Source organism: Pteropus medius, unplaced genomic scaffold, assembly GCF_902729225.1.
Source record: "Pteropus medius unplaced genomic scaffold, Ma_sr-lr_union100, whole genome shotgun sequence".
Lineage (NCBI taxonomy): Eukaryota > Metazoa > Chordata > Mammalia > Chiroptera > Pteropodidae > Pteropus > Pteropus medius.
The window spans coordinates 2,821,488-2,832,446 of record NW_024356335.1 but is presented as its reverse complement, the minus strand read 5'-3'; positions in this window follow the sequence as shown (position 1 = coordinate 2,832,446).

The window sequence follows — 10,959 nt, the reverse complement described above, 5'->3', positions numbered from 1 at the left end:
TATGAAACCCGAATTTTGGCATATTTTCACATTTTCGTTTGTCAGGAGGCAGAGTAATAAATGTTAAACATGTTGTTTATTATTATGCACAGTTGATTTCTTTATGATGACAATTTCATTTTAAAGTTCATCATAGAGTCACTGCAGGAAGGGGTGGGCATTCGAGAAGAGAAGAGAGAGAGATTTTATAGTTTATCCCAGCCGGACTATTGAGAGAGCAGTTTTTATTATAACAGAACAGAAGGGGTGGCCCAGGCCCAAAGCCCCCTCCTACGGTCTGGTCAGGGGGTTAGTGTGGCGTGCCGGCGCCGGTCCCCGGTCCCTGGTTTGGAGCTGGCTGCCATGGGAGCTGCTGGCCTTGCAGGCCCTGGCTTGCCAAGCCCCTCGGCACTGCCGCTCCCACCGCCTTTGTTCCCCAGGCTGATACCCGAGTCACTGGTTTGTAGTTGGAAGCGGAGGGAGCTGGGACCAAGGGCCCAAGAGTCCCTGAGCCAGGCCTCCCTTCTGCAAACCCACCACAAAAGCCATCCTAGGGCGAGAGGGACCATTTGTACGAGTTTCCTTTTTCTCACTGCATCTTCATGGTCAGTGGATGATGAAAAGGGGTTGGTTTCCAGCCCCTGGTGAGCTGAGGGTGGTGGGACCCAGGAGGACACCCTAGGCTGTCACATAGCTGGCCCTGCCATCTACAGTCTGGGCAGGGTGCCCTTCCTCTCAAAGCCTCAGTTTCCCCAACAGTAAAATGGCGTCTCCATTCCCACCCCTCGGGGCTGTTGTGAGCTCCCATATCCTGGGTACTCACTCAAGGCTGGTGCTTTGGAGAGAAGATTCCACCCCAACCCTAGGAGAACCCTGTATCTGACTCCCGTTTTCAGATGAGTCTGGGATCAGAGCAAATCCTGTTACCCAAATCGCTCAGCAGCGGGGGTGGTGCTGGGTGAGCGTCCTGCAACTGTCTGCTCAGAACCCTGGCCAGCCAGGGGTGGGCGCTCAGCGCCCACGCGGTGACCTAGCACCTGGTCTCAGGGCTGAGGGGGAAGCGCAGGCGCCGGTGGATCAGCCTGCCCAGCTCCGAGCAGAGCCTGAGATCCTGGCCAAAGATAGCGGCTTCCACGGGGGTTCCGAGGGGAGGGCAGAGAGACTGGGCCTGGTCGGTGTCACACAGCATCCTGGCAGAGGGCCCCCTGCCCATCCCTCCCTGAGGCCACTGCGGGGGCACAGGAGTCTGAGGCTGGGGTTGGGTGGGACTGGGGAGAGACTCTCCCAACCCAGCAGCCCGCTCTGCCTCGGGCTCCGCCTCCCCTGCTTCCTTCGGCATGTGGTGTGTGTGTGTGGGTGGGGGGGATGTCGGAGGGAAGAAATGTGCCCACACGCTCCCCCAACCCCCGTCCGTTGCTTTGTCATATTCTGCTTTAGCCCCCGGGCCTGGGCCAGTGGGTTTGGACACAAGGCAAGCTCAGGGGGGCTGGATGGGGCCTAGTTTGAGGTCTTTTTCTAAGGTTTGGCCCAGAAACACATCCTACCAACCCTCTGGGGTGCTCAGTCACCACCCCTGCCGTAGGAAACACTTTTAACTGGCCGTGGGGGGATCCGAGAGCACTGAACTGGGGGGGCGGGGTGGAGTACCCACCCCCACACCGCTGGCTGTTGGCAGAGGGGGCGCAGCTCTTGCCCCTTCTGACCCGAAGCCTCTCCAGCCGCCAGCGAGGCCTCCTCCAGGGTGACAGTCTGATCCTCCACGAAAGGATAAGAATCACATTCTTCACTTTTTAAGTCGCACAAAAGCCGTATGCATAATTAATGTGCAATAAACGTGAGCGGCTGGAAATTAACTAAATGAAAAAAAATAAAGGAATATACTTAATTGTAAAAATTTAATTTTGCTCTTATTCTTTCTTTCTTTCTCTCCCTCCCCCCACCCCCGCCCTTTCCGATGTGTTATGATCTCCGAGCTCTTCAGATCTCACCGGAGATCATATTCTGAAGGACTCGCCTCCTGACCTCTTGCTAGGGAGCCCAGCCGAGGACAAGATTAGTTTTAAGCTGCAGCCCGGTCGGTTACTTTCAACAGAGGGTCGAAGAGTGCCCACGAGCCGGGGTATTATTGTGTCACACAAAGGAATGTGGTAATCACCCCTCAAGACCTAGCTCGGGGGGACCTCTGTGGCTGATCTTAAGGGCTTTGGGGGATGTGATTTTGAGAGTCGCCTCTTGAAACCTGGATAGAGGGCCCGTCGCGGTATTTAAATATTCCTCAACATGAACCCAGTGGTTAAAAAGCCAAAGGACTCGAGACATTTCCATATTTTCAAACACAGTATTTTAAGCAATAGCATCTAAGGCCCCCTTGCTTCTCCTGCTAACTTTTTAAAGGACAAGACCTTTTCTAGATGATAAGATCGAGTGGTGAAATTTCCCAGAGGGGAAAAAAAAATTTATTGACGCATCTTACTTATTGTCACATCTCTTCATAAAACCCAAGGACTCAGCTTCAAGAAACAACCCATCCACTTGAAAGAGAGAGAAAAAAAAATTAGTATCTTTAAAGAATAAAACACTCTATTAACATACTTTAAAATATGATTTATTGCCCACACATAACAACAACAATAACTTAAAATATCAAATCCCTACGAATAAATCACTGCCGATCCTATCTCCTTACACGCCGGCTGTTTCCCTGCTTCTCCCGTCTTTCTCAGCCCTGCTCTCTATCAGCAGATAATTTAAAAAAGAGGCAGAAGAATCTAGAGACAGACCCCAGAGGCATCGAGGCTGTTTGGGCAAGAATCGTGTTTTCAGAATCTCCCAGTTTGTCCCAGACAGTTCATAGCTGGCGCTTTTCAAGTCCTTTCAAACAGTAACAGACTCAGGGTGTTTCTTTGAGTCGCTCTGTTATCAGATTAATTTATAACAAGGAAAGAGGCTGTCAGTACGGTCACTCACGCTCACTGCCACCTCTGCCCAGGTACCTGGTCCTGTTTAAGGCGAGTTGCTGTCGTCCTGGAGATGCCTGGTTGTCGGGGACCACGGGCAAGCCGTAAATAACCAGGTCCGTGGCTGCAGATCATGGAGTTCCACTGCAGCCCAGCTGGCAAAGGCGGCTGATTCTGGGAACAGGTGGCCTGCAGGAGTTGAGGCCAGGCAGTGGGCCAGGCTGCTTTCCGCAGCAGCCTTTGAGCACCAGCCTGGTTCCAGCCCGAGATAGCCACCCAGCACTCAGCCAGGCCCCAGACGTAGACCTTTGCATTAAACAGATTCTGACACTAAAAATCAAGGCCTGTTGGCCGTTGTCATAGGAATGCAATATCCTCTGGAGGTCCCCTTATTAAAAAGCCACGTCTTGCTGCTGCTGCTGCTGCCTGGGATAGAGTTCTATTCCGTTTGTATTGATCACGGAGAAATGTCTCAGTCCCTGGCTGACAGATCCAGCCAGCAAGGAGGGACTTAGTCTTCGATGGAGAATATTTGTCTCCACAGTAATTTGGGGGACCCTGAGCCGGAGATGTGGTTATTTTCCCAAGGTGATGGTGGGTCATCACTAGCTATGATTCAGAATTACAAAGGTAGAGATTTCTGAGTGCAGACTGGAGCCTGCCAGGGGCTTCAGAAATTACCCCAGGTAGCTAGCTGCTTCATCTCGAGGACCTCGGGCCAAGGGAAGGGACTCACCCATGCCACAAAGAGTGGCTCTGTGTGAGAAAGGACATTCAACACAGCACCGTTTGTAGGTGCAAACGGTAGGAAACAAACTGAATGTCCATCGCAGAAGATCGAGTAAAAAAACAACAACGTTATGTTAGGCAGCACCACGTTAAATTGCCATTTTTTTCCCTGGTTGTTCACAAATGCTTGGCTATGGACGATCTCATAGGGTTCCATCTACTACAACTAGTGAAAGCAGTGGCAAGCAGCCTGAAAAGGGACGAGATGGGGGAATGCTCCAAGATATGGTACTAAGTGAAAAAAAACAAGCTACAGAGTAGCGTACCTGTTACGCTCCCTGTGTGTTTTTAGAAAAGAAATAGACGGCTGTTCGCTGGGATAAGCCTGGACTCTGGAAAAGAGACACTGGGAACTGTCCAGAGTGGACGCCCCAGGGAGGAAGGAGAACAGGGGGCCGAGGAAGAGTGATGGCAAAGCTGAGCCTTCCCTGTACAGCCTCAGTGCCTTTGGAATTTTATACCCTCTCTGTGGAGGGCAGATAGAAAATAAAGTCCATTAAAATTTCAAACAAAGATCAAAATGTCCGGGAAGCCCTCATTACTAAGGGTGAAGGGCTCAGACTCGGGTCTGAGAATTCTGGGCTTCGAGTGGAAGTGACAGTTTCCTTGAGACGTGGATGAGAAAGGCCCAGCGTTGTGGCACAGAGAATTCGGTGAATGTTACATGGTACGATACGCGATACGTAAGTCATAACAGACACACATATAAATCCTTGTAATGACTTGCTCGGTATTTTCATTTTCTTAGATGAGAGAGGAGAAAATAGCTGCATGTGTTGAGGGTCAGAAGTGGAGACCCCGAGTGTCGTGTGGAGCTCCGGGGGGACCTTGTCCTGATGCAGGAATGGCCCACGCTGATTTTACAGGGTGGCGCTGATGATTTTCTTCTGAACGAGTAAATGGTCTTTCGCATCTTCGTGTACACAGGCAGGTGAACTAATAGAATTAAGCTTATTGGTTTAATTCCTCTGGGCCCCCTTGGCGAGGGGAGAGCAGCTGGATGAATATTTTAATTAAGCTCTGACACCCAGAAGTCAAAGTCCCGGAGTGGTCCCAGTGGGCAAGGTCGTGTCGTGCAGTTTGGGGTTTAATCAGGTTTGGTTTCAGAGTTCCCATTTCTTCCCGGACAAAAATATGTCATTAGGCGTCCAAGATTTCCACTGGAAAAAAAAAAATACAACTCGACTGAATTTTCTCTAGAGAATGACACCGTGATTCGATTAGCCCTTTTTCCTTGACATTTTGCCCACTTTATTAACTTCTGCTTTGCTTTTAAGCAGGCAACTACTGTTTTACTTCCCTGAAGAAGCTCATAATATTATAATTCAAGTGTCAGGACAGATTAGGGTAAACGAACTGTGTAATTCCCGAAGGAAAACAAACTTCAAAACGGACGTGGTCCGCCTTGTAACATGTCATGGATCGTATTAGCGTTGAACAGGCGAATCTATCACCTAATGTGCTAAAGTTGGCTCAAATGTTCCCCACTCTGCAAGGTGAGAAATTACTTAGCTAACAAAACATTTCATTTTCCTCCCTTTGCATTCTTTCTTTATGAGATCCTGAATGTGACATTTTCACCAAAAAATCTCTGCGCTTATTTGTGAAAAATGTATATTAAAACCAAAGCCCATCAAATGGAAAGAAATCACAGATGGTTTTATTCACAAGCAGCAGAATTAATGGCCTCTCTTCTCTTTATAAATATTAGAAGCAGATGAGTTCATTACGATTTCACCCTAATAAAGAAAAGCTGCTTGATTTTGACAAGACATCGACTTATCTAATACATCTCTTAAATAACAAAGCTACTTCCCGCCCGTAAAACACGGCTCGAAAACACCAGCTTTACCTGGACTGCTTCTAAATTAATGAAAAACACTCGAGTCTAAGGAGAGCAGAAGAATTGGGGCGGGGTGTGTGTGTGTGTGTGTGTTGGGGTGGGGGGTGGTGCCGCACAGAGATGGAATTCAAGGGATTTTTGAAAACGGGATTGGATTCCGAAAAGAGCGAGTTTTGAAATGTTTACTTTGCGGTGGCTTGAAATTTTTACATCTTTCAACAAAGCGGTGCAGACAAGTGAAACCATCTGAAGGGGCTTTTCAAGAGAGCGGGTCCACACACGGTGGATGAGGCTGCGGTTCTTTATCGCGGGCGATCTGCACCCATCGTGAAGGGGAGCCCAGCCCTTTCCCCCCTCGGCTCCTCCCCAGCTCCCAGCTCGAGGCCGCCTCGCCTGGGCTTCAAAGCACTGCTGGCGGAGGTCCGGGCTGGGAATTGGACACCCCGCTCCGGGGACGAGGGCTCGGCTGCCTGATGTGGTCATGTTGTTAGTCATGGAAAGCCCGGCTCTTTCTGTTTGTGCCGCTTTCAGCACTTATTAAGAAAGAAGTGGGAGGCTTTACGCGAAACTGCAAAAGATGTTTTTTCTCCCCAGGGCCCCGGCAGTTGGGGCCACGGCTTATCCATCATTGCAAAGATCTCTCCTAGAAATGGAACGAGTCAGCCCTGCCCAGAGGGTGGGGGCGGGGGCGGGGGGGGAATGAGCGGCACATGGGGCCCCTCAGTCCCAGGACCTTCTTGGCTTGGCTCCCATGCAAGGGTGTGGGCTCTTTCGTCTGAAAACTGCCCAGGGAACGCCTTTGGGGGAGGCGAGTCACACGGCTTAGGAAAAATGGCAAAAAAAAAAAAAAATGCATGTCTCCGCGGCTTTCGTGTCCAGTTCTACGGTTCAGACTCTCAACTCGGATTCCCAAACTTCCCCCAGCCCCAAGACCAACAGGAGGCGTAACCACAGAGACCCAGACACCTGCACAAACAGGTCGCCGCTGGGGGAGGGGAGTGGTGGAGGTGGGAATACTATTTCTGAGCAGCTCCTTAAAAGCAAACGCATCCCAGTACCTCTGCCTTGTCTCGGGATCCTGCATCTTTCTCGCTGTCTGTCTGTGCTCCCTTCCTCCAGGTGAGGGGCTGCGAATTCTCCAACGGGCCCAGGTGCAATTCTGAGTTCTGAGATCATCGGGATCCCTCCTTTAAGCCCCAGTTCCACAAGTATCAAACTTCTGGGGAGATTTTTTTTTTGGGAAGCAACAAGTTTGAGCCAGGAGCCCATGATTGAAATTCTCCAATAAATCCCTCCCAGCTGAGCCCGAAGGGTCTGTAGTTGGTTCAGCATGCAGGGACGACAGGAAGGGGGGGAGGTTTGCAAACTTCAAACAGGACTTGGGTTTGGGGTGGGGTGGGGGTTGTGCTGAGGGAGGAGGCCACCGACAGAGGGCTCAGAGTTAATTAAAGAGACTGCGTTTTTAGCGCCTATAAACTCAGTTCAGCCCTCTCCATATTAAAGTGCCAGCAACTCAAGTTCTGTGCAGGAACGCCTTCTCACCTAGGGGTGAGCCTGGAAATGGGGGGCTCGAGCTACATGCATTTAGGATGGACCTTTGCAGGCGTCTGCAGGACCCTGGCCAGGGGTACGCTGCATTTCTACCAGGAGTTCCAAGGGAGCCAGACCGTGTTCAGAGGCCTCGTTAAACAAGGAGGGTCTCTCTGTCCTCCAGGCACTGGACTGGCACATTACCTGGAGATAGGGGGCATCATCTCCCTCATTTTACAGATGAAGAAAGTAAAGCTCAGAGAGGCAAAGTCGGCAGCTCAGGGGGATATGCTGGCGTGTGGGAAAGGCAGGGTTGGAGTCAGGATCTGTTTGGCTTATGCCCCTGGACGGGCAGAGACCAGCAAAGGACAGGTTATCACTGCTGACATCCCGCCCTCACCTTGGCCCTGGCCCCTCGCACTGTCCTTGACATTCAATCAGGTGCCGGTGATGTCTGGCCCAGCAGTTGGGGCTGGGCCTCCCCAGCTTCTCCGCGACAAATGGTTCTCATTTGAGAGAGAGGTTATAAAAACATGCCCAAGGACACTGTCAGGGAACTGAGGATTAATCTCACTTCAGTCAAAGACCATTTCAAATATTTTGTGGAGGGGATGGGGGTAGGCAGCAGCCCGGCTGGGAAGGAAGGCAGGATTCTCGGGGGGCCCCTCAGGTCAGCAGGTTTGGAGGCACGTTGCAATACGGGCTGGTGGCGGTCGGGGGTCACTCCGTACCTGGCGAGGCCGAGTCTGACCCTGGGCGATGCTTTGCTTCGCTCCCCAAGGCCCCGAGGCGGGCCGCCCCTCCCGCGGACGCTCGCACCGCGTTGGATGTCTTGCTTATGTTTCAGGGCGGTTTAAGTTGCCAAAAGGAAGGGGAAGGATTAGACGCCTGGGACGTTTTCATTTTCTGGATGGTGTCAAAAAGCTGAGTGTTTTTGCCTGGTGACTCAACCAGAGAGGGCCCTGAAGACCAGTGGGGGGTGGGGGTGGGTGCACTGCCTCCCACCCATCCCCCCCTCCTCCCAGATGCTTGTGGGCTAGACAAGCGAGGCCCCATTCTAGCCAGGAACTAAGGGGGTACCAGCTGCGCTCTAAGCCAGCAGCCTCCAAACTGGGAGGCCTGGGTCCCTAAAAGACAACTGTGGGGTTTTGGGGGCACAGGCTGTGGAATGAGGGGCCTCTGCTGAGCTTCCTTAACAACCCCGGTAACTCTGCTTAGTGAGAGCTCAGTAGGAGCCGCGTAGCTGCCGCCATCTCTTCTGTACACCGGTCCTGTGAGGTAGGGACTTTTATCATCCCCATTATACATTTGGTGAAACTGAGGCCCAGGGAGGGGCAGGTGGCTGGCTTCAGGTTTGGACACTGGACGACAGTCTCCTTTAACCTTCTCAGCGACTCTGCAAAGTAAGGACTGTGGACTTGCCCCATTTTATGGATATGGAAGCTGAGGCTCGGGGCTGAGGCCCTAATGTGACTTGTTCAAGCCCACAGGACAGGGAAGGTGGAGCTGGGGGCTTGCGGCCCCACAGCTGAGGCCCACACCCCTCTGGCTGATCTGGATTCCAGAGCATGGCCGGGCCCAGCCCGTTCTCCCTCGGTACTCCAGAGCCCTCGCGGGCCATTCCCCGCACGAACTGGTGGGCATAGCAGGGGTAGGACCCCCTAGATTGGAGGGGGCTCACTGCAAGCTCGACTCCGCGCAAACAAATGTCCGCAGCACAGAGCCGAAGATTTATTTTTGCAAGGTGGGAGAACCGCCTGCACGCAGTGGGATCCCACCAAGGCCCGGGGCGGGGGCGGCGCCGCAGAGCGCCCTCATGCGGCCGGACTCGGTGTGCGCACCGGCGGCGGGAGCTACTGGCAGGGAGGAGCCTCGCGCCTAATGCGCGCTTTACAGCGACCCAGCAACCGAGAAAGGAGCTCGTAGGACGGCCCCCATTTCAGAAGAGAAAATAGGCAAGAGAAAGCACAAGAGACCTCCCGGGTTCCCCCAGCCGGGAAATGAGACTCACAGGGGGTTATGCCACCCTGCAAAGTGCCTCCTTCCTGGGAGCTATAAGAGGCCATCCGAGCCCCCTGCAGGGGCCCACCCTAGGGAGCCCCGCCAGTCAGTGGGGGTGGGGGTGAGGGTGGTCAGTGGAGGTGGGGCCCAGCCCTGCAGCTCTGGCCAAACCCACGGAGGGCCCCTACCCCAGCAGGACACTCATCAGAGTGCCGAAAGGCTGGTGCTTAGCCCAAAAGCAAATTCCAAACTAGAAGCGCTCAGAATTTCTGGCAAATTCCAGCCAAGGAACTCAGATGAAGCATCAGCATGCATTAGGCCAGGGGCTCCCATGCTGGATGGACAGGTCACCTTAGATCCTGTGCCCCACTTCCTGTCCACACTGAAGGGGGTCTTCTGGGGCCTCCCCAGGGACAAATGTCCTGCTGGGTGCCCATCAACTCTGTGCAGCACCCCGGGCCAAGCATGTTGTGGGTCTGACTTCAGTTTCTCCTCCGGAAAGCCCTGGGTAGCTGGCGGCTGTGATCGCAGGGCCTCAGAGTCACATTCAGGGTTGCTGGGCTCTGAGTCAGGCCGGTCTGACCACAGAAGTACCCACTGCAGGATGGGACACTTCCTCTGGGGGTTGGGGGGGGCACAATCCAGCTGCCTTCAGGCTCAGCGCTGGGCATACTTGCGCTGGACGCTCTGAGCTCCTCTGGTTGGTTGTGTGCTTCTGGGCGCCCTGGAGCCTCAGTTTGCACGTCTGCTAAATGAGGGACTCTTCGACCACAAGACGCGGCGGAACACCCACAGAAGGTGTATGCACCTCTGTCGTCCTCCGCAAACGTTTGCGAGTGCCCTGTGAACAATACCCCTTCCCCTCCATTTGTTTACCCCTCACTGGAAACATCCTTCACCTCGGTCCAACCCCCTCTAGAGCTCAGCGCACACCTTGCCTCCTCCAGCCAGCCTTCCCCTCCCATCTTCTGGACCCCTCTCCAGGGGACGGTACTGTGGGGTATAAAAGCCATTTTTAAAGGGTTTGGGAGGATAGGCAGAGATTCTTAACACAGACAGCATTAACCATAAAGAAAAAGGTTGATCATTGGACTAAGTTTATGAAGAACTTTTTAAAATTAAATTATTTTTACTGAGCTATAATTGACCTGTGACATATTAGTTTCAGGTGTACAGCATGATTCAATATTTGTTTATTGTGAGATGTTCACCGCAGTAAGTCTAGTTAGTGTCTGTCACCATACATAGTTACAAAACTTTTTTTCTTGACATGAGAACTTTTAAGCTCTATAGTCGCCATGCTGTGCATTCCATTCCAAGGACTTATTTTATACCTGGAAGTTTGTACCTTTTGATTCCCTTCGCCCATTTTGTCCACTCCTTACCTCTACCTCTGGCAATCACTGATCTGTTCTCTGTATCTATGAGCTTTTTTTGTAGTTTTTATTTTTTTTTAATTCTACATATAAGTGAGATCACATGATACTTGTCTTTCTCTGACTTATTTCACTTAGTAGAATGCCCTCAAGGTCTGTCCGTGTTGTTGCAAATGGCAAGACTTCATTCTTTTATATGGCCGAATAGTATTCATGTGTGTGTATGTATGTGTGTGTCTATTACATTTTCTTTATTCATTCATCCATCAATGGGCACTTAGTTTATTTCCATCTCTTGGCGATGGAAAGTAATGATAAGGTTGTCTCTCAGCCTCCAAGGGTGGGGAAGGCATGTTCCTCATGGAGATGTTTTCCTTGCATTTAGACACCTCCTTTTGGTCCCGCTGCTACTTCTCAAGTTATCTTAACTTGAAATAATCAATATGCCATTGTGGGGTCTCTTGGGGGCACCCTGACCTGGGCC